This window comes from Callorhinus ursinus, unplaced genomic scaffold, assembly GCF_003265705.2.
Source record: "Callorhinus ursinus isolate GAN/ISIS: 27379988/994484 unplaced genomic scaffold, GSC_fseal_2.0 scaffold9, whole genome shotgun sequence".
Taxonomy (NCBI): Eukaryota; Metazoa; Chordata; class Mammalia; order Carnivora; family Otariidae; genus Callorhinus; species Callorhinus ursinus.
In genome coordinates this window covers 26759447-26783683 of record NW_027397071.1, presented here as the reverse complement: position 1 = coordinate 26783683, position 24237 = coordinate 26759447, and the positions used below count along the sequence as shown (strand labels likewise).

General features: G+C 42.3%; 1 protein-coding gene across 16 annotated transcripts in view; it reads left to right on the top strand.

Annotated features, from left to right (window-relative positions):
• Positions 1 to 24237, top strand: part of LRRC8B (leucine rich repeat containing 8 VRAC subunit B) — a 444213-nt gene that overhangs the window by 324656 nt on the left and 95320 nt on the right. For 5 of the 16 annotated variants that reach the window (XM_025872148.2, XM_025872147.2, XM_073896367.1 and 2 more), the window contains exon 1: positions 4299 to 4909. The exons of 1 other annotated variant lie outside the window; for it this stretch is intronic. The gene's annotated coding sequence lies outside the window, so the exon portion shown is untranslated. Of the gene's footprint in view, positions 1 to 4298; positions 4910 to 24237 lie in introns of those variants that run through there. 10 more of the 16 variants (XM_073896360.1, XM_073896358.1, XM_073896357.1 and 7 more) reach the window with 2 other exon arrangements.

The following is a 24237-nucleotide window of genomic DNA, read 5'->3' as shown; positions in this document are numbered from 1 at the left end:
ATAAGATAAATCTTGTTGGATGGTAAATGAGTGAAATGAACTCTGAAACTTCTAAAACATGAGTGAACTATATCCATCTTCTTTTCTTAGATAGTTCACAATAGATATATTAAAAACCTTGTAAAATAGAAACTCCTCCCTAGACTGTTGATGGCTTTCATGGCCAGAAGAGCCACGAGTAGAACCCAAGACTCCAAATCCAGTGCTCTTTCTTGCGTATATCTCTTTCTTCTCCAGCTCTAAAATGTCCTGAATCCTGTTCTTTTACATTTTTTTTTTATTCTTAATAAACCACAGAGCTATATTAGCTCCTACCCTTAACAACCAGTTTAGGGGCACCTGGGTGGCTCAGTCAAACTTCTGACTCAATTTTGGTTCAGGTCAGGCTCTCAGGATTGTGAGATCAAGCCCCACGTTGGTCTCCACACTGGGTGTGGAGCCTGCTTAAGATTCTCTCTCTCCCTCTGCCCCTCCCCCCACCTCTCTCTCTCCCTCTCCCTTCCTCTAAAAAAAAGGAATCAGTTTAGATGAGAGTTGAAGTCCAATATTTAATGTGTATTATAATTAACAGATGACCTAATATCAGGCCAAGAAATGCTCTGGCATGCGCGCGCACACACACACACACAGCTGCTGAAGGGTAAGAAGAAAGGGGAGAAATCAAGATCTGGCTGGTCTTAGACTTGGGTTACCCTCAACCATATAAATGGAAGGGTTTACTATGTGGAACCTCAGAAACCAGTCACTGTAACAACACCAGGAAACCTACTGCACAGATTGCAACATGGTTCATGGAACACAGAGGGAATCCTTGCAGGGATCCCAACGAGCACTGTCCAGTCACTAGCAGAACTCGTCAGGGCCTTTTTCAACCACTTTGCAGACACTGAGGAGCACCAACCCTGCTTTAATCTCTAGGCTTTCAGCCTGGCTTCACTTGCAAATATTTTCTTAGAAGTCACCTCCTTTTTATGGATAGGAAAGGGACAAAAGTCAGTAACTGGCTGGCTGCTGTGTGGTGGATTCCAATATGTGACCCAGATGACAGTATGTATTCTTTAAATGGGATGCATGGGAAACTTTCAAAGAAGTATTTGGACAACTTCCCAGAAGACGCATCAGCTGGGGATATGGGGCATCCTGCTGCAGGAATTGGTGTTTTTCCTTCAGAGAAGAGGCTGGGAGGTCACCTCTGTAGCACTTTCCTCATAAGTAAGGAGCAATGTACAATTAAGGCAGAGGGGGCAATCAGCATGGTGAGTGGTGAGAACACAGAGTAACTAGTCATGAATATTTCAGAGCGGGACCATGATAAGGGATCAACTCACGCTGAAGTGCACAGCAGCCTTGCACAATTGCAATCTGGATTTCTAGGTCAAGCTACTTTATTCCAGACACATGTGCAATGTCCTATTCATCCTGTGTCCTCAGAATTCCCACCACTGAGCTCATCCTCAGGGGTTATTCTCAGAATTTTCCCCAGGCCCAAGAAAACTCATGTTAAACCTCTGAAACCAGTAGATTGAAAAGGTCAGGAAAACAGGGTGAAGTGTTGGCCAAAAATAAAAATTCTTTATCCATAACGATGTGTTCAGCCATATACAGCTGAGCCAGGGGGACTCAGGCAAACTTTCTGAGAATGCAAAACTGTGAATAACTTCTAATTTTTGTTCTTTTGACCTGACATCTCAATAAAACTAACAAACTTGAACCATGGTGCTAAGACAATATTTATTTATTTATTTTGCTGAGACAATATTTAAAAGTAATATTCCAGTTTAGAATCTTAAAGCTAGCCAAACTTTCTCAGACCCATGTTCAGTGTGATTCTCCTTCAACCTACATGGCCCACCAACCCTCCCTCCTCTTTGAGATGCTGTATGCTACCTGGATATACCTTCCACACTAGAATACATATCTTTAAGAAAATGATTTACTGTATTTATCTGGGTATTTCCCTTACCTCTGTCCGATCCCCAGTCTTCCTTTTATACTGTGTAGACATTCAAATGTTTAATTAATTTAAAGACAGAGGATTTTTCATATCATAAATAATTTTTAGAATACAGAATTGGAAAAGAACTGTTAACATTGGACAATATTCTGTCTTCCATTAATCATAAAAAATTTCTCAAGACAAAAAAAATGAAACTCTTATCAAGACAGCCACATGGAGCATAGCTTATGCTGACGACACTCAGAGATGTGTGGTTTTTTGTTGTTGTTTTCTTTTCCCTTCAGAGAATTAGCTCAGAGGTAGCCTGCTAACATTTTAGACTTCAATTAATTTGGCTGTGGAAATAGTGACTGAGTCTTGTAGAATTTTTTTTTAACAAAGTAACTTAATCAGAGAGTCCCTTAGAGAATTTCAGATACTCCTGTAATCCTGTAAGGACTGACATAGTCTAAGTCATTTTCTAAGACTCCACAGGTCCTGTTTTCAAAGAGGTTACAATGTAGTGTTAAAACTGGGTACAGGCATAAAAAGACAAACCGCATTTATGTTTCTCATAAGGTCTACTCCGGGATGCCAGTAGTTTCCAGTTAGTAAATACTTTCTCTTCGTTATGGTCCCATACCACATGCATAGTATTAAAGTTCTCCAAGAGTAGGATTAGAGGTTATTCATCCTTCTCCTCACTGTAATGCAAGCAGGAGCTTATATGAAGCATCACAGGGGGAAGAAGAAACAAGAGAAAACATCCACTGTATGTTTCAGAGGAGGATTCCCAGAAGCAATATCACAAATTCAAAGGCCCACATCCTCTAGTGACAATAATAAATGTTGTCATCATGGAGGGTGACATTGTTCATGAGAATTGGAATAAAATAAACATATTTATAAGCAACATGTCTGAGATTAACCCAGAGCTAATGCAGTCTTAATGAACTCAATGACTTCAACTTCTTGCAAAGGGTACCTTGAGTTACCAAGCATGGCAGTCAGCTTTTAATTCATACCATCGTTGGAACTGGAATCTTAACAGATCATCTGGTTTATAATATTTTACTTTACAGAGGAAGAGACTGATTCCCAAGGAGGTTAAGTAACTACACCCAGTCACACAGGTAGTGATATGATAGAAGATGGATTATCTGTCCGTGGATTTGGAAGGGAAGAGAAAATTCCTTTCCAAACATTCCAAGATACATATGGAAAATTGGACATTTTCAATTTTTAATCTCATGACTTTATAGTCAGTATTGCTTATAACACTCACGTTTTTCCTTGTTTCATATTTAATTCTGTATATTTTTTTTATATTCCTCTCCAGGTGGTAAGCCCTTTGAGGAGCAAACCTAAACCTAAATTGGCTTAACAGATCTGTACATACCCAGCGTCTCACACATAAATTCAATAAAAACTCTCTCTGAAAGACCTTATGCAGAAATGCTCTTTCAACCTTTCCTCCAAGACTCAGGAAGAAGACAGGTGCCAACCTAGAATGGAATGGACAAGGAAAGAATAGATCAGTGTCAGAAAGACAGCCTTCTTCTTATTCCCTTTCAGAGTAATTCAAATTGTAGTCCTAATCTGAACAGTCTTTGTAGGACACAGTTTGGTCTCATATAACCCAGTTGTGCCGGTTTCTCCCATTTACACAAACCCATCAGATATACCCCCCAAATCTGTGTCTTTTATAGGCTTCATTTTATTCCTTTGGGAGGTTCCTCTACAAATTTTTTTTTTAATGGGCATGTGATTGCCATAGCAACTCGGAGATATAAATGTTGCCTAATTGAATCATTGTGTTGAAGATGATAGTCTGTGCAAAAAGCCCGAGATAAATCTGGGGTGGGGACGAAATGGGGACTGAATGAGGATGACAACATTAAGTCCCCAAATTCCTGGGTTTGATTTTTTTGTTTGTTCTCTAAGGCGCATTGTTACTTTTCAAAGGCAGGGCCCCAACCGTAGAGGGAACCAAGTGGGGCAGTAGATGAGGTGGGCCTGCAGTGTATTAGCAGTAAAACGCTGGTGATGCCTTAAGCATGGCCCCTCCACCATGTTCCCTCTGCCGAGGATAAGGACCCCTGAGAGAGACGGATGATATTGGGGGCCCTTGGTTTGGGACAACCGTCAACTCTCCCGCACGGGGACTCGGCCCTGGGGCCTTCCTAAGCCCGCCGAATAAAGGCAAAGACTTTTGTGTTAAGAGGTAGGTTCCCACGTGCTCCACCTGAGCCTTCCCTCAGGGCCCAGCACACATTACGAAAATAAGTTACTCAGGGGTGCCCACGTGAAAAGGCGGGGGGGCGGGCAGCAAAAAATGCAGTCCAAAGTCTCCTGCCCCGTGCGCCTGGCGGACCGCCCGAAGCCCCCGTCCCTCCCTTCTCTTGAAAACAGCCCCCGCGTTTTCCAGCCGCCCGCGAGTCGCGTAGCTGGGCGCCGCTGCCCGCCGACCCCAGCTGTGGCGAGCGGGCCGGGGCGGCCACATGGCGCGCTCCGGGTGACGGCAGCTGCGCTTTGTTTCCACCGGCGAGGGGTGAGTCACCGGCCCCCGCGCGCCCGAAGCTGGGCACACACTCGGGCCGTGGCGGCTGCAAATTTCACCGCAGGGGCAGCTACCGAAGCAGCCGCAGCCTCTTCCTCCTCTTCCTCCTCCGCCTCTGCCGCCGCCACCCCGCGGCCACCGCCTCCGCCTCCCGCCTCCGCCCAGTCCCCTCCTCCTCCACACGCGAACTTAGTCAGCGGTTCGCGCCGCCGCGCGGCGATTGGCCGGAGGAACGCGCCGCGTCACAATGGAGCCGGTCGGAGGCGGCGAGCCCGGCAACGCTGGGGCTTCCCGCTGAGCCCGCAGCAGCCGTCAACGAGAAAGTGCCGGCGCGGTACGGCCGCCGGCGCGCCCGGGGCGGCGCGGGGCGCACGCAGCGGGGAGCGCGGGCGCCCGGGGCTGGGGTCGCTCAGGTAGGTCGGAGCGGGGCACCCCCCCCCCCCGCTCCCGGAGGAGGAGCCGAGCCGACCCCACCGGTGGAGGCGGAGGACGGGGTGAGGGGACGCAGCAGGTGGGGCTGGTCGAGCAGGTGCGGTTACCTGCCCGCGCTTCACCTGCGAGCCGGGCCTGCAGGCAGGTGGCGCGGCCGCACATGAGTGGCAGCTTGGCTGCTCCCTTGTCTGCGGGAGAGAGGGAGCGAAACCCCTGAGAGGACCCCTCCTGGGTGCTGGGGTCATTCGGGGCAAGAGGAGGGGGCGGCCACGACGAGGCGGTCCCCTCTCCGCCGCAGAGGTCTCGGCGCTGCACCTGAGTGTGAGCCCTCGGCGCGGTGCGGGAACTGGGTTCTGGTTTCCCAGGCTAGAGTGGGCAGACCTCTCCCGAGGGCGTCCGCCTTTGCTCGCGCTCCTTTGCCCCCTGCCCTTGCGCTGTTCTTTGACAAACTCCTTGGGTAGTCCTTGTTCGCCTACAGTTTGATGGTGTTGGTGTTCCTTTGCTTGAAGGGGGTGGGGTGGGGGGCAACCTGTACCCACGTAGAGAAGCCAAGAGTTTCCCTTCTTCTAGGTTACAGTCGAGCAGGTGCTGAGAGGTCAGAAGGCAGGAGGCTCGGTTGTTGGCTCATTACTCTGTGTCCCAACTGACTTCCCAAAGTCCATAGGTTGCCTTTAGTCAGATGACATTTGTGGAAGACTTTCTTTTGTAGTCAGAAAGACTGCAACCCCCTTTCCCTTCCCAAGAAAGTTTGAACCTAAATTTAAAAACAAACCTATGCCTGAACTTTCTTGAATACGTTTGCCTCAAAACTGGTTTTAAAGCTCTGAAAAAGATAGCAGTATGAAATTTTTAAGTTGCAAATATGTAGCCAATTTGAAATAGTCCATTTGCTCCCTGCTTTCTAGGAGAAAATTAAATGGCATGTGTCTTTGTCAGACTGTTCTGTCTCTTAAACCTAAGTGTAGGGTTGAAGGGCACAGAAGTCCTCAAAATGCAGTATAATTATTTAACAATTCCAATGTCCTCAGTGTGTTCAGGTTGCACCTCCTGAGAACCCAAAATGCTCCTTTGAGCTGTGGGTGCCAAGGTGACTTTCTTTTGCCCCTGGCTTTCCTAGTCCGAGCTCCACTCTTGAAGAGAATGTAAAATGACAGCTAATCCCCGGAGTAATTGGGCCTGTGTGATTTAAGAATATAAGCCTTAACATGTCTGATACTACTTTTAGTTCAGGTAATGAAGGAGGCGAAGTTGTCACTGATTGTACAGTTGAGTCATGGTACTTTTTCTTATACCTACTATCCCCCTAAAATGTTTTTATTATAGCAAAAAATAAAAAACCTACATGTTAGAATTAAATTTACTATTCTTCAAAACTTGTTCTGTTTTTCTTCGACTGGAAAGGTGTTCCAACATGTCCAGCCTAACATGTATATTTTCACATTTGGAGTGACTTCATTTGACTGCTTGTTAAGATTTGCTTTTCTAAGACCATTCCCCATTGCTGTTTCATTCTTCAGAATCCTCAGAATGGAAGCACCAACATTAATTAAAACGAAAAGGGCCCTAATCAATACAACTTGAAGAAGATACCAGACCCACCAAGTTGTTTTTTTTTTAATAGACTTCATCTTTTTAGAGCAATTTTAGGTTCATAGCAAAATTGAAAGTAAAGTGCAGAGGTTTCCCTTAAAGCTCCCATCCCCCTCCGCACCCGTGTATAGGCTGCCCCATTATCAACATCCCCCACCAGAGTGGAACATTCATCATAATCAGTGAGCCCACAGTGACACATCATTATCAGCCAAAGTCCATAGTTTACATTAGGGTTCACTCTTGGTGGTGTACAAATATAGAGTAACATGTATCTACCACTGTAATAACAGACTATGATACTATATCACAGTATCAGTGCCCTAAAAATCCTCTATGCCCCACCTTTTTATCCCTCCCTCCCCAACTAACAACAACTGATCCTTTTATGGTCTCCATAGTTGGAATCATACACTCTGTAGCCTTTTCAGATTGGCTTCTTACACTTAGTATTAGGCATTTATGTTTCCTCAAGGTCTTTTCATGGCTTGATATCTCACTTCTTTTTAGCGCTGAATAACATTCCATTATCACTCCAATTATTTTTAAGACTGTGTGGGTATTTTCCTTCAGTGGCCTGAAGTTTGTGATGTTTTTGTTCTTTTCTTGAAGTTGAAACGGGCAAATACTTTAATATTTAAAAGATTCTTGCTTTAGCCAATGTTTTTATTTGTAAACAACTGAAAAAATTTTTTTCAAATCATTTTTAATGGTATCTGGGTATTTTTATGGGCTTTCCTAATTTTTTTACTGCCCATACAAAAAATAGCGTATTTAATCCTCCATTTACACTTGGTGTCTCTCAAGTTGAATTTCCAAATTTTATTTTTGTTTTTCCTTTCCATCCCCCTTCTAGCGTACACTGATAATATCAGAAATGAATGTATGCTAAAGCTGTCGTGTTACTCCAGACTTGGTGGAATGGTTTGCTTTGCCTTCCATGTAGCATGTCCTTCCCCATTTCCCCGACTAAGAGAATACTGGATGTTCCACAAACGATTCAGACCTGTGACCACTCAAAAGCAATCTGGGAGGTCCAGTTATAGCGCAGAATTTTTTTTAACCAGTTGTAAAATGCATTCTCATCTCTGTCGTGTGTTTTGATATTCCTGTCTTTTCTTTTATTGCTATCACTTACTTTCATTTTATTTCCCATCTATATTTTCTACACTTCCTACATACCTTTATTGTGAGTTAGTTTTTTTTCTGATGTTTAAAATAGCATCTTTGGCAGACATAAATTATTTTTCCTTTTCTGAATCATGAAGATTGATCTTAAATAAAATGAGGCTTAACTGCAGTCATTGAATCTCTCTGCTAAGTTCTTACCACTGCTGTTCATTTAGAAATTGAGCAAAGGGTAATAATAAACTCCCTGTTCTGTGACTTCCTCTCATTTAGGATTCTACTCCATTGCAACACAATTTAAATTCACTTCTTCAGTGCTGTTGTGAACCTGTGTAAAGGAAATGAATTAAAAATGAGCTGTCAGAGCTTCGTTCTTGACCTTTCCTTTTGCCTTTTTGACCTTTATGCTGTCCTTGATATGGGTCACATGATTCTGCTTGTCCCTTTCCAGACCATGTATCTTTGAGCTTCATCTCCTGCTTCTTCAGTTTCAGAGTTCCTTGTAATTCTTTGTTCTTGACTGTCTCATCCTATGGCCATTTCCAGGGCTCCGTTCTCCAGTGCTTACTCCTCCGCCAACAGCATTTTTCTCAGAAACTACCAGCTGTGCTGCTTCTATTTCTCTTCTATTTCCAGCTCTGTGCAGGTGACTGAGCTCTCCCCCCGCCCATCTCTGATGGAGACTAAATTCTTTATTGTTGAGTAGCATATTCCTTTTGATCTTTTCTCAGGTGTGCAGATTTGAGAGCATGATTTAAACCTTCTTTTCTTCTGTCAAATTCCTTTTCAGCCTTTTTCACTGCCCTCCTCCCCCAATCTTTTGCAAATTATAAACAGGAGTTTTTCAGCTTCTACCTGAGAGTGTGGACTTTGCAGAAGGGCCTGATGAACCAGTTGCTGGATTAGTTAAGATTAGCTGCCAGTTACAGAGACGGCAGAAACAGTGGTTTAAACAAAGTGATGTTTGTTTCTCTTTCACACTAAAAAAAAAGTTTATAAAGAGACAATCCAGGGCTGGTATAAAGATATTACAGTCTTCTGAGACCTAGGGTTCCACCTTATAGATCTACCACACATCAGAAGAGGCCCTCAACCTCATCGTCCTAGATGGAGCCTCAGCCATCACATGTGGGTTCCAAGTAGTAGAAAGGAGGAAAGAAGGAAGGCAGGAAAAAAGGGGAAAGGCAAGAGACCATGGTCTCTTACAGAAATTTCCCAGAGGCCATCATACACTCCTTGTTCCATCTCATTGGCCAGAACTTAGTAATGTGACCTCACCTAGCTGGAATAGAGACTGGAAAATATTGTCCTTATTTCTGAAAACCTTGTGCCCCACTAAAATGTGGGAGGTCACATCCTTAGGAAGGAGGGAAGGAACATTGTGGTAGCCAAACATCAGTTATTCTACATCTCTGCTTTCTTGACTCTTATTACCCATTTTACAGGATTCTTAGGATTAAAGGAAATATTAACAGTAAAGCATCTAATACAGTATCTGGCATAAAACAAGCTTTCAGTAGATGATAGTTCATGTTTCTCCTTATTCCTTTGTTATAAATTGTCTAGTTTCCCTGCTACCACATCATTGGCATCCAGATTCTATTTTTTTAAAATACTTAATTATTTGCCCCAGTTGGTAGTATCAGGCTCTATGTAGTCTTGTACCTTTCTACAGGAGGGTGCAATGCATTATTTCTAAATGTCAACATTTACTTCTTCGCTTAATGCATGGCTTAGATTAAAAACCTAGCTCTTGTGATCAAATAGACCTGCATGTGAATCCTGGCTCTGCCGCTTACTCAGTATGTAGCCCTGGCCTCTTGTACCCTCAGTTTCCTCATCTGCAAACTGGGGGCAAGAATCAGATAGGAGGATTAGGGTGCCTAATAAACTGCCCGATGAAGTAAATGGTAACTTTGTTTAAAATTTGGCCTAATCTGGGTGAATCTTTCTGAGAATTAACTCTTACTCCATTAAAAAAAAGTTTAAAAATTTTTAATCTTCATATACATCCAAATAAGCATTGTTAAATTGTTAGGCTTTTTGAGAGTTGTCTCCAAAATCAGTTTAAACCCAACTAGCAGCAAAATCTTTCCTATATCTTTTGATCAAAGACAGAACAGCTCAGCCTTAACATTCTTCAACTTTGATTTGAATGATTTTTGGCTGATCTGCTCTCAGAAACTGAAACATTTCCACCAATGAGTGTATTTCATAGTATTTTTTTAGCATCTATTTAGTAAACAGCTATTGTGTGCCCGACACTATGCCAGGTTCTGGGGACAGAAGGTAAGCAAAAATGTACATTGTCCCTGCCCCCACGGAGGTTGCAGGTTACTGGGGGAGACAGGCGAATCGATCGCTGCAATTAAATGAAAAATTGCCACTTCAAAAGTTGTTAAGGAGAGGGGTGCCTGGGTGGCTCAGTTGCTTAAGGGTCTGCTTTCAGCTCAGGTCATGATCCCAGGATCCTGGGATCAAGCCCCACATTGGGCTCCCTGCTCGGTGGGGAGCCTGCTTCTCTCTCTTCCCCTCCCCCTGCGCCCTCTCCCTCTCCCATTCTCCCTGCTTGTGCTCTCTCTCTCAAATAAAATCTTTTTTTTAAAAAAAGGGAAGTACAGGTGGTATGGAAGCACATGTGAATGTCCTATGGTCACAGGTTGAATGGTGACTTTAGGAAGAAAAAAATGGCCCGTGAATTGAAGTAAAGAGATGGTATGGGAGTGTAGTTTGAAATGAGCTCAGACATGAAATGAGCCTGCCCCTAGGCATGGATCGTAATGTGTCACAGGTTTCTAACACCGTTCCAAAGAAGGCAGTTCATAATGCTTGGAGTCATCTTTAAAGTAAATGCATATAACCTATAACTTCTCAATGTGATACTCTGAAAGGAGCTACATAATTCAGAAATAATTCTTCTATAATTTATTCATGCTACATTGGCAAACTTTAAATACAGATAGTTTTTTTGACATACCAAGCAGATGCATCTGAGCAAGTTGGCTATGAAGGTAGGGTCTTTTCAGAGAGGGTCATAGGGTGGATCTGCATCACCCTTAGCAAGTGGAATTTAAAGCCATTTGGCTGAATGAGGGCCATCTGAAAGACGGTTGGCAGAAGATGAGGTAGCCCATAAAGCAGCAGTGGGAAATGACCACAGGATGGGAGGCATGGGCAGTGTGTTCCAAAGAGCTGGCTGGACTACTGCACCCTGGGTGGCCTGTGTCAGGGCCAGTAGGCAACCCCAACATCCAGTCCCTCCAAGGCTTTCAGGTGTACATAAACATGAACCCTGTTTGGCACATTGGCGGGGGGGGTACAATTTTTCCTTGCCCTCCAGCTGAGCTACTGGGGGATCCTTTGGAGGAAATGTCGCCTTTCTAATCCCATTGAGAACCTTGGAGAGTGGGCAAGGAGGCTCTGCTTCCATGTAGTGTGCTAGGGCTCTGCCAAGCCTGGGGGGGTGTGGGCGGGGGCAGAGCCACCTACCATTATACTGCAGATTGTTTCTTGCTCTGAGTGGATAAATATAAAATGAATTCTGTTCATCTAAAGATTTTAAAGCTCAACTCTCTAGGCAAAACTAAATGAGTTTGTTCCTGGCCCTATTTCAATGCCAAAATAGGCAGTCCTCACTGAGCAATGGCTTGTCTTCCAAAAGCATTTGTGAGTCATGATGCAGTTTCTCAGATGCCAGTGTTGTTCATGGTGGTTTGCAGGCTTCCCAAGAGAGTTTATGCTATGCCAGTGCTGCCCTGAGGGGCCACAAGTCTTTCACCCTCACCCTCCCAGGAATACCCTTGGAACTGGGACTTCCTCTCTCGTTCCCCACTTGCCCCGGTATTTGGAATTCCTCCCTCAGTGGCACACCAACCTTGTTTCCACCTCAGGGACTTCTAAGTTGCTGTTCTCTGTCTGGACATGCTCTTCCCTCATGAATTTACATGAATGCTTCTTTCTCCTGAATGAAAGGTCAGCTCAAATGGGACTTCAGAGATGCTTTCCCTGACCTCCTCAGATAAAGTACTGACACACCCCCCACACCTGCCCCATCATAGGTCTTTCAGATCTTGGTTTATTGTTTGCTTGCTTATTTGTCTTCTACTCCTCTTGCCCCCAACAGAATATAAGTTCTGTGGAACGTATGGGTCTTGTCTTCCTTGTTTACCTGCTCTTGAGTAGGGTATATGGTAAGCTTCCCAAACTGTTGCATGTGATATTGGGCAAAAATATTTACCCCTTTGAGCAGAGATTGGGGATAATACCTCTGCTGCCTGCCCCATAGAACAAATGAGGGACTGGAGTCAGTTTACTGAAGATATTTTGCTTCCCCAAAACTTGTCGCTTTAGAGTCCATATTTTTGTAAATAGCAATACTATTTACCCAATTACATAACCCATAGAAATGTAGAAGTCATTCTGGGCTTTTCCTTCCCTCATTCCCCCCAACCGCTCCTTGTACAGTTTGTAACCAGTTTGTCCGGGGGCCATGTCCTTCAGGTTTTTCCATCTGCACCCTTCCTCCACGGCCCTTTTACTGCCCTGAATCTTTTCCAGGACAACTGCTAATGGTCTTCCAGCTGGTAGTTCAGTTTGTAGCCTTCTGTATCCTCCGCCCCCCAAATTTGTTGTCCACACTGCAGGGAAGTAATCATTCTGGAAGGCAAATCTCATACCATGAACTGCCCAGTTCAATAACCCTTTAATGACTTGCTTTGCCACAGGATCGAGTCCAAATGCCTTGGTGAACCATATAATCAAGTCTTCCTTTGTCTGCTTCCACAACTTTCCAGCTTCACCTCTTACCACCCTGTCATTTCCAAATCACCAATGTATGCACCATGGACAGTGTGCACGGTCACACTCTCCTACCAGCCATCCTAAGCTCTTAGCAGTATAAGGAGGAAGGCATGAGGTAGTCAGATGGCTATACTCATGGCTTTGTTCCTTCCCTCTACCTGGGATGCTGGTATACTCTTGTTAATCACCTGCCCATCTTTCAAGGATCAGTTCAAGCATACGTATACTGAAAGGCCATTGCAGACACGCTCCCTCTGCCTACCATCCACAAGAGCTCTGCATTCCCTACTCTGTGCTGGCTCTGAGTTTTGTACACCTGTTGTAATACCTATGCAGGGAACATTCTGTTACCTCCTAGATGCTCTTGTAAGGACTATTTTGTTTATCGCCTGGGCTTCCTGGGCCAGGTATCATACTTGGCGTGGACATGAGTATCTGGGAAAGAATTAGGAATAAAATTCTACGTACTTATTACCCGGTCCTGGGTCTTGTAAGTATTATTTTGTTTACCTCCTGGGCTTCCTGGGCAAGGCATCATACTTGGCGTGTACATGATTATGTGGGAAAGAATTAGGAATAAAACTCTACGTACTTATTACCTAGTCCTGGGATTTGTTTTGGGCACATACTTTTGACTGGTATTTGACCAAAATTTGAAAGCTCTCCTTGAAGGTTGGAAGTAGGAAGGGATATTGCATATATGCTCTTAATAGATATCAGTTGGATGGCCAAAATATTTTGTTGATGAACTAGTGTTTATTGAATATTTACTGTGTTCAGAGTTATGGATTTGGTAACTTGCAGGGGATGCTTCAGACAGATTTTACACTTTTCTGAAATAGTCCTGGTTTTGTCTCTCTATCAGAAGTCAAAACTTCAGATAGTCAACACAAGCTTTTGGCTTAGAGGTAGTTTAGAGTAGTATCTCTGATTTTTTTTTCTTCCAGTACCCCTTAGAGGATTTTGAAAAACTATGTGCTCTCCCAATACACTTTAAAAGTTAATTTCTAGGGACATCTGGGTGGCTCAGTCGTTAAGCGTCTGGCTTCAGCTCAGGTCATGATCTCACGGTCCTGGAATCCAGCCCTGTGTCTGGCTCCCCACTCAGTGGGGAGTCTGCTTGTTTCTCTCTTCCTGCCCCTCCCCCTGCTTGTGCTCTTCCTCTCTCAAATAAATAAATAAAATCTTTAAAAATAAATAAAAGTTAAAATCTAAAGTTTTTTATCATAATTTTAAATAGTTCTGAAAGATGACATTTCTGATATTATAAATATTGATTTCTTTGGAAAACACTCTTTGTGATGTACCCAATAGAAGCTAAATTAAATACCAAAGTAATTTCATGTCTATTATAACATCATCTAAAAAACATACGGGTGCGCCTGGGTGGCTCAGTGGGTTAAGCATCTGCCTTTGGCTCAGGTCATGATCCCAGGGCCTGGGATCGAGCTCGCATGGGGCTCCCTGTTCAGCTTCTCCCTCTCCCACTTCCCCTGCTTGTTCTCTCTCCCTCAAATAAATAAAATATATGTATATATTTTAAAAAAAACATATGAACAAGCTCTTCCAGAAGTCAGGAATTTTTCATAGTTGTTTCCCTTATGGAACTCATTTTATTTCTCTTTTCCTATAAAACTTAATCCAATGTAACATTCTTATGTTTGAAAATCTTCCATCGATTACCTTTTCAAACTCTTGTGAGACACACATTTACACATACTATATATCTTTTTTTTAAGTTCTTGTGACAGTAAAATCTCTTTTGGATTAAGTTGTCATGATTTTTACTAGCACACAATTGATCAGAACAAGTATATTAGAATTTTGATGAATCATTTTTAGATATAGGTAAACTTTTACAGGAAAATCATCTCTCGAGACTCGGGCTTAAAAATAGTTTATTTATACATAAATATTATTTATTGCTAGAGTACGATAGCCTTTATTATCAAATCAAGTGTTTCCTTTTTAATGTAGCATTTAAGTAATCTTGCTACATAAATAAGTATAGGGGGATGAAGGCAGTGTAATTCTACCCTTTTTTTAGAGGGGGGAGGGGCAGAAGAGGAGGGAGAACTTAAGGAAGCTCCACACCCAATGTGGAGATGGACTCGGGGCTTGATCTCACGACCCTGAGATCGTGACCTGAGCCGAAATCAAGAGTCGGATGTTTAACTGACTGACACACCCAGACGCCTGAGTTACATGCCAAAAGTTAGCTAGTGATTGATCCCAAAAATGACGTTGAGTTTTTCTATTCTATTCAGTTTTCTATTGTCTGTTGATGAGGTCTTGCTCATCTTGGCATTCGAAGCAAAAAAATGGAAACTCCTCTGACTCCAAAAAGATTTGTTTCTCAGTCATGGAAGTCATTCACCTTCATTGCATCTGTAACCTTTACAGGTGTTTCAAAATGGCCCTCTGCTTGGGGCTTGGAAATTTTTACATCCCAAGGCAGTGCACTATAAGCAGACTCCTAAAAAGTGAGACATTTGCCTTTTCTTTCAGAATGTGGGAAAAGATAAATGTGAAAAGGGAAAAAGAAGATGGCCAGAAAGAATCAAGATGACATCTGGTGTTTTGAAGCAGATACTGTTAGAGAAAGATTAATTGATGATCTACAAAGAGATTCTACCAGAGTACCCCTCTATCCAAAAAAAAAAAAAAAACCCAAACCTCATACCCTGTTTGAAGATCAAGTGGTTTGGCTGCTACAGAAAACTCCTCAGTCAAATTAGCTGTCAACTCTAAGGGAAAGGGTCTCTAATAGGCCAATTTAAATATTTCCTCTTTAGGGGAAAGAACATTCAATAGGGAGAGTGGTTAGAGCACATCACTTCTTTATATAAATCTGATAGGCGCTAATTTGATGCCAAAGTGATTTAATCACCATCATCCATTTTAAGAACACACAGTTAGAAATTGTGCATAATTTTTTATACCCATTGTTAGACTAGAAAATAGAACGTAGCAAAAAGAACATGGGTAAAGATCACCAGACACTTGACTGAAGGTGAGCTGGGTCAGTAGGTGACTGGTTTCTAAGAATAAGTCTCAATCCTATTGGGGGAAAAAAAAAAGTGTTTTTTAGAGTTTTATCAAGAACGCTAATTTCTTCCCAGGAGGAGGTTGTAAATTACAGCATGCATAAAGGATTGGTCCCAGGCTAGATTTGGGACATTTTTTTCTTTATGGAATAATGCATCCTGAAGGGAGAGGAGTTGAGCCTGGCTGTCATCCTGCTAAATAAGGAGGCTTTATGGGGGTCCTCCCAGTTCCTGGATGCTCTGGCCCTGTATGAAAGAACTCTGTGCAGGTGTCCCCTGCTCTCTTACCTTCCCCCAAGTCTTAGAGCAAATCTCTCCTGAAGCACTTTACAGGAACCCCCACCATATTACTTATGTTTCTATCACTTAAATACTTAAAGCATTTATTCTCTTGATGACCTGCAGTAGGTGGGGCAAATATATAAACATGGAAACGGGGTTTGTAAGGGGACATGTGGCTTGTCTAAGCAAACCCAACAAGTTAGTGGCAGATATGATCCCTGATGAAGCAGCTTTTTCTACAGTATATTGCCTGGCGCCTTTTCCCAGACGTGTTACTTTATAAAAGGCTCTAAGGATTGGAAAACTTGCCTTAAAGATTAAGTAAAATAGATATGCTTGCAACATGCTTAGTAAAATTCGTGGCTGTTAGCAGGCCCCCCGACTTAAAAAAAAAGGAGAAGAATGTATTTGAGTTTTTGTTCTGCCGTGCTTTACTTTATGGCTTTTAAAAAATTAATTCATTTGGGTTTTTTTGAGCACTTAATGTGTGCTAGGCATTGTGCCAGGCACTGGGAATAAATCCAACAGTGAAAAGAGAAAAAACCCTTTTTGCATTGAGCATACATCCTAGAGGGAATATAGATAATAAGCAAATGCAAGATAAAATGTCATGTGCTAAATGCTATGAGGAAAAATAAAGCAGTGTAAAGGGCTAAAGGGTGGTTGGTGTGGGATTTAGATAGGGTGGTGAGGGACAGCATCCCTGGGTTGGGGACTTGAAAAGACCTGAATATTATGCTCAACTGCATCTAAGTTCAAAGCTTTGGCTTTATTTGGGTAAGTTGATTCAAGTCATGGTATTCTAGAGTCATGTGGAAGAAACCTTACAGAATGTCTATTGATTTTTAACTTTATGTTATAGATATGCTTGAGGGTCTTTCCCAGAAAATATGCATACACTAATATGCATAACATTTTAACATGCTTTGAGATCATCCTTAGATTAAGGTTGAGAAAGGCACAAGTCAGAACTCGTTAGTGGCTGAGTCAAGATTCCCACAAAGTTGTCTGTTGCTTTTTTCCACTAAAATCTGTAAGTTGCTAGAGTGGTATTTGTTTGTATTTGGGGGTTTTTGTTGTTGTTATTGTTGTTTTGAGGGAAGGGGAGGGAGATGCTGAGGGAGAGAGAGAATCTTAAGCAGGCTCCACGCCCAGTGAGGAGCCCAACATGGGGCTTGATCACACAACCCTGAGATCATGACCTGAGCCAAAATCAAGAGTCGGACGCTTAACCGACTTGAGCCACTCAGGCGCCCCAGTTGCTAGAGTGTTAAATTCTCTAAAACAATTGTAGTCTATAAAGCATCTCCTGCTTTTTTTTTTTTTGCACCATTTTTATGTACACAGAGTAAAACCTGTGTAGTAAAAAGCCTTGTAGTAAAACAAGTAGTTTATGTGGCTAGTGTGGCTCCTTTTCCTATTTCCTGACCAGTAACTATGTAAATAACATCCCAGATATTCCAAATACCCTAGAAAGGAGAACTCAGGCTGGCAGCAGGAAAGGAAAAAGGAAAAAAAAAAAAAAGATCCTGGAATGGGAAGAGTTCTTACAGATGAAACTTTGGCCCATCATTACTTTAGAGAGCATAGAGGGACTGACAGTGCCCATGAAGATCTCTAAACCTATTGAGAGCAGAGGGGCTGCAGATGGAAATGGCCTTGTCCCAGTTTCAACTGGGGCAGTGACTCCCTAAGATGAAACAACAGTCACCCCCACTCACCACCCAGTGATTTCCTTTTGGGACATTTTACACAAAAACTTGGAAGATAAACTTGTCACTTTCAGAAAAATAGTCATTATATCAACTTATCTTCTCAGCCACACTTCCTTAACAGGTGTTTCAACTTTGAGTACTACAAAGTAACCAAAAAATTTTACTAGTAATCATCCACACTGTGAGATGAGTACCTGACTTCCAAAATTGCAGGCTGTTGTAAAAATTTTGATTTGTATACAAGATTTTCTAATAAAATATTTGTGGCTTTAAAACCTCAGAAACCTAGCAAGTCCACCTCCTCTAAATATTGATATTTATTGAATTTTTAGGCTGCTCTCTGCTGTGGCCCACTTAAAGACAAAACCTACTTTTTTCAGTTAGCTTGCCTATTAATGTACTGACAGCTCTGATAGAAGAAACTTTAGCCTTTTCTCTCTTAATCAGTGAAAGGCCCTTTCCCCCATATTCTCCATTCCCACCCCCAGTTTTGGGTATTTCTAGCCTACTTTTCCATCTGTGTGCCTTGTTACTATGGTGATGGGCACTATAGAAATAGAGAACAAAGCAGATGTAATGCACATCTCTTACATGGTTTACAATGGTAAAAAAAGAACTAGGATTTTCAGGCATGGCTTGATCTTTATTGGTGGCAGAACTGGACCAGCCCAACTTGGGGGGGGGCGGAATACCTGGGGTTACAAGCTGATTTAGGCTTCACTATTCCCATTGTTCTGCACTTCACCAGACCCTTCTCTACCCATGAGTCATGAGGGTGAAGGAAGAGAAATGGGAGCCTGCAAGGAGGATGTAGTACAGAAACTAGTGCCACAGAGTCAACCCACTGCAAAAGACTAGTGCCACAGAGTCAACCCACTGCAAAAGACACTGTAAAAGACAAACATGCCAAAGCGTGTTACATGAGAGGGAATCTTGGACTGGTTTTAAGGTTTACCAGTTATTAATCCTATTGCTTGATTTTGCATTGTTCAACCGAATCTTTCAATAGAGATATGCCAGTTTAGGCTTTCTTTTCTTCAAGGTACTTAGATTTTTTTCAAAGTAAAATACCTATCTTGATTACTACCAACAGCCTGCAGTGTTTGCTCCCATCCATTGAATTTGTTTAAGTGGTTAAACTACTAATCTGTGCTTATTGTGTGCTTGCTTTAGAATTACAATGAAATATTTTCTAGATATTGTAGAAATTGGTGTTTTCCATAAGATCTGGGAGAAGATGCCCATAGGTATTTCTTTTACATTTTTAAAAGTAATCTTTATGCCTAATGTGGGGCTCAAACTTACATCCCCGAGATCGAGAGTCACGTGCTTTACTGATTGAGCCAGCCAGGTGCCCCCCCATAGGTATTTTTTTATCCTTCCACATGCATGTTTATACTTTCATATATTACATCTTCATGTATCATATTCTTGAGTGCTCCTAATGAATTACCCGAAGATTAAGTAAAATATTTCAGTTACTCCACCTTCTGGACAATTATTTTTATTTCTTATTATTTATTTTTTTAGAGAGAGCATGCACAAACCAGGGTGGAGGAGGGGCAGAGAGCAAGAGAGAGAGAGTCTTTTTTTTTTAGATTTTTTTTTGAGAGAGACAGGGAACATGGGCAGGGAGAGGAGCAGAGAGCAGAGGGAGAGGGACAAGCAGGGAGTCTGGGTTTGATACCAGGACCCTGAGATGCCTAGCGCAGAGGCCAACATGGAGCTCAGTCTCACGACCCTGACATCATGACCTGAGCCAAAATTAGGAGTCGGACACTTAACGGACTGAGCCACCCAGGCGCCCCTGGAGAATTATTTTTTAATTTATTGTTATTTTTTAGGTTTTGCTTATATTTTCATATTTAAGGGGCATGTACAGGGTAAAATAATTTAGCACAGTGTTTTAGATGTAAAGTCCCTGAGCATGACGCATTTTTGGAGCTAAAGGAAGCTGAAGGTTCCATGTACCTATTGCCCTGTGTCATGAGAGCCTGAAGTTCCTTCTAGCTCTAATGTCTTATTTCTTTGGCCCTGTGGCTCCCATCTTTTTACCTGATGAGCCTGCATTTTGCCTGTTTTGTCATCTGCTATAATGGCTTTCACACTGGTGTGAAAATATACTTAGAGTCAACCCCACCCTCTCTGACTTTCTTAAATACCCACACAGTGTACCCCTCGCCCCCAAAGGCAGCTTTCCCCCTCCGTGGAATGAATGAAGACAAGCCTAGAGTGAGGATTGGAACACTCAGTGCTGACTCTGGCTCAGCCGCCACCTGGGGTGGGCTTGAAGATGCATTTTTAACCCTACAAACAAGCACACAGCTTCATCAAGAGGAGCCACAAGGAAGATTTTGAAGCCAAAGGTGACATCAGGTTTGTTTTGGGAAGTAATGCCATCAGCTGTATGAAGGATGTGTTGGAGATAAGTGAGGTCATCTTGGGAGACCAAGTAGAGCAGCAGGGTTGGAAGAGAGGAGACTAATATGAAAGAAACTTGAGAAAGACGTCATAAGATTAAACAGTCCCATTTCCTTTCATCACAAGGATCCTGTGGAATTACTTAATACAAATTATGCTCACCAAAGTTTTACTGGTTTGACTGTTACTCCTAACTTTCAATCATTTTTCATAGAAAGAATGGATTAAGTTCTCTCCTGATTACTTATTGGGTCCCCCCAAAAGCCTCAAATTTCATAGTACTGGTAAATATACGTTATATTAGCAGAACTTTAAAAATCATAGTTTCTGCTGTAGATTGCTTGTTTTCCCCCAATTGATATGTTGAAACCTAACCCCCAAGGTGAAGATATTAGGAAGTGGGGCCTTTGGGAGGTGATGAGGTCATGAGGGGGGGGGGAGCCCTTATAAAAGAGAATCCAGAGAGCTACCTGCCCCTCCTACCACGTGAGGACATGGTAGAGAAGAGATTTGTCTGCGAACCAAGAAGCAAGTTCTCACCAGACACTGAATCTTCCGGCATCTTAATATTGGACTTCTCAGCCTCTAGAAGTATCAGAACTTAATGTTTGTTGATGAAGCCACCCCCCCATCTATGGTAGTTTGTTATAGCAGCCCAAATGGACTAAGACAGCTTCTAAGCATGGATATCTTGTGACTGGAAATGAGAAGAGACTCGGGAGAAGTAATATTTGGTCTGTGGAAGAATAATGACTCTGCACAGGAGAGGTCTGCTAACACCAGGTAATCACTCCATGCAGGACAGCTCCTTGTCTTCCAGAAGGCCTGAAAACTGTGGGCACGTTGGGTATATTCTGTAGCCAGAGGAGAACAGAGCTTGTATTTGTGAGGAATTTACTCCTTTGTGGGTGACTGTTCTCTGATCCCTCCTACGCAGAGGGAGTTTACATTGCTTTTGATGGTATCATCAATATGAAGGTAGAAAGTAGGCCAGGTAGAATTATTTCTATTTTTGCAATTAAGAAAGACAGACTGTGTAGCTTGGCTAAAGTTAAGGCAGATGGTAGGCAGGATTCGAGTTCACTCTGCGCAGTCAGACTTCTGCTGTGCTTATTAATGAATGAAGGAGGGCATGAACAAATGCACATTTTGTCTTTTGTTGGTTCCACTAGGTAAACTACTTTTTATTCTTCTCAAATATCTCTTGGAAGATTATTCCAATTTACGCTAGTGTTACTATTACAAGTTTACTAGTTATGCAGGCTTAGGTAAATCACACAACTCTGCTTCAGTTGCTTCATCTGCAGAGATAACCCTCATGGAGTTATTGGAAGCATTAAATCAGTTAATTGACATAAAGGGTTTAGAAGAATACTTAATGTATGGTTACCTTGTGATGAGCACCAACTTCCATGATTCTTATCATAAACTGCGCATATTCAACTACTTCGGCCTCACATCAGCTACTTGGGGACTAAGTATTCCCACACTGGGCTCGTTTTTGTGTTATTTACCTAGTAGGAACTCGTAGGGCAAGTTCTACCTGATTCTTTGGATAATTTATAATTTGTCAATTCAGTTAACTAGGCTTAAATGGACTTTTTCCTGGTCATTTTTAAAGTATAGTCAATTGCTTAATGCTGACAAATTAGGCTTGTATAATTACTGATCGAATAGTCACTCTATAGACAAATTAGGAGAAATTAGACCTGCCTCAGCACCAGATCAGAAAAGCTGAGTTGTTGTTATAGCCTGAAACTTTTTCCATCTTCCCATTCTCCAAAATTCAATTTTGAATTATTCAGCAGATGGACAAATAAGAAAGAAAACCAAACCCGATAAAACAATGGTTTCACATTTTTAATGGATATTTGGAGATAGGTAGACTTTTTTTTGTAAATTTTTTATTGTTATGTTAATCACCATACATTATATCATTAGTTCTTGATGTAGTGTTCCATGATTCATTGTTTGTGCATAACACCCAGTGCTCCACGCAGACTGTGCCCGCTTTAATACCCATCACCAGGCTAACCTATCCCCCCACGCTCCTCCCCTCAAGAACCCTCAGTTTGTTTTTCAGAGTCCGTCATCTCTCATGGTTCGTCTCCCCCTCCGAATTACTCCCCTTCATTCTTCCCCTCCTGCTATCTTCTTCTTTTTCTTTTTTCTTAACATAGGTTGCATTATTTGTTTCAGAAGTACAGATCTGTGATTCAACAGTCTTGGCACAAATCACAGTGCTCACCATAGCACATACCCTCCCCAATGTCTATCACCCAGCCACCCCATCCCTCCCACCCCCCACCACTCAACCCTCAGTTTGTTTCCTGAGATTAAGAATTCCTCATATCAGTGAGGTCATATGATACATGTCTTTCTCTGATTGACTTATTTCACTCAGCATAACACCCTCCAGTTCCATCTATGTCGTTGCAAATGGCAAGATCTCATTCCTTTTGATGGCTGCATAATATTCCATTGTGTATATATACCACATCTTCTTTATCCATTCATCTGTCGATGGACATCTTGGCTCTTTCCACAGCTTGGCTATTGTGGACATTGCTGCTATAAACATTGGGGTACACGTACCCTACATTTGTATCTTTGTGGTAAATACCCAGTAGTGCAATTGCTGGATCGTAGGGTAGCTCTATTTTCAACTGTTTGAGGAACCTCCATACTGTTTTCCAGAGGGGTTGCACCAGCTTGCATTCCCACCAACAGTGTAGGAGGGTTCCCCTTTCTCCACATCCCCGCCAACATCTGTCGTTTCCTGACTTGTTAATTTTAGCCATTCTGACTGGTGTGAGGTGGTATCTCATTGACGTTTGATTTGGATTTCCCTGATGCTGAGCGATGTTGAGCACTTTTTCATGTGTCTGTTGGCCATTTGGATGTCTTCTTTGGAAAAATGTCTGTTCATGTCTTCTGCCCATTTCTTGATTGGATTATGTGTTCTTTGGGTGTTGACTTTGATAAGTTCTTTATAGATTTTGGATACTAGCCCTTTATCTGATATGTCATTTGCAAATATTTTCTCCCATTCTGTCGGTTGTCTTTTGGTTTTGTGGACTGTTTCTTTTGCTGTGCAAAAGCTTTTTATCTTGATGAAATCCCAATAGTTCATTTTTGCCCTTGCTTCCCTTGCCTTTGGCGAGGTCGAAGAGGTTGCTGCCTGTGTTCTCCTTTAGGATTTTGATGGACTCCTGTCTCACATTTAGGTCTTTCAACCATTTGGAATCTATTTTTGTGTGTGGTGTAAGGAAATGGTCCAGTTTCATTCTTCATGTGGCTGTCCAATTTTCCCAACACCATTTGTTGAAGAGACTGTCTTTTTTCCATTGGACATTCTTTCCTGCTTTGTCAAAGATGAGTTGACCATAGAGTTGAGGGTCCATTTCTGGGCTCTCGATTCTGTTCCATTGATCTATGTGTCTGTTTTTGTGCCAATATCATACAGTCTTGATGATGACAGCTTTGTAATAGAGCTAGAAGTCCGGAATTGTGATGCCGCCAGCTTTGCTTTTCTTTTTCAATATTCCTCTGGCTATTCGGACTTCTAATACTATGTTGAATAGCAGTGGTGATAGTGGACATCCCTGCCACGTTCCTGACCTTAGGGGAAAAGCTCTCAGCTTTTCCCCATTGAGAATGATATTCTCTGTAGGTTTTTCATAGATGGCTTTTATGATATTGAGGTATGTACCATCTATCCCTATACTCTGAAGAGTTTTGATCAAGAAAGGATGCTGTACTTTGTCAAATGCTTTTTCTGCATCTATTGAGAGGATCATAGGATTCTTGTTCTTTCTTTTGTTAATATATTGTATCACATTGATTGATTTGCGGATGTTGAACCAACCTTGCAGCCCAGGGATAAATCCCACTTGGTCGTGGTGAATAATCCTTTTAATGTACTGTTGGATCCTATTGGCTAGTATTTTGGTGAGAATTTTTGCATCCAAGTTCATCAAGGATATTGGTCTGTAATTCTCCTTTTTGATGGGGTCTTTGTCTGGTTTTGGGATCAAGGTAATGGTGGCCTCATAAAATGAGTTTGGAAGCTTTCCTTCCATTTCTATTTTTTGGAACAGTTTCAGGAGAATAGGTATTAATTCTTCTTTAAATGTCTGATAGAATTCCCCTGGGAAGCCATCTGGCCCTGGGCTTTTGTTTGTTGGGAGATTTTTGATGACTGCTTCAATTTCCTTAATGGTTATAGGTCTGTTCAGGTTTTCTATTTCTTCCTGGTTCACTTTTGGTAGTTGATACATCTCTAGGAATGCACCCATTTCTTCCAGGTTATCTAATTTGCTGGCA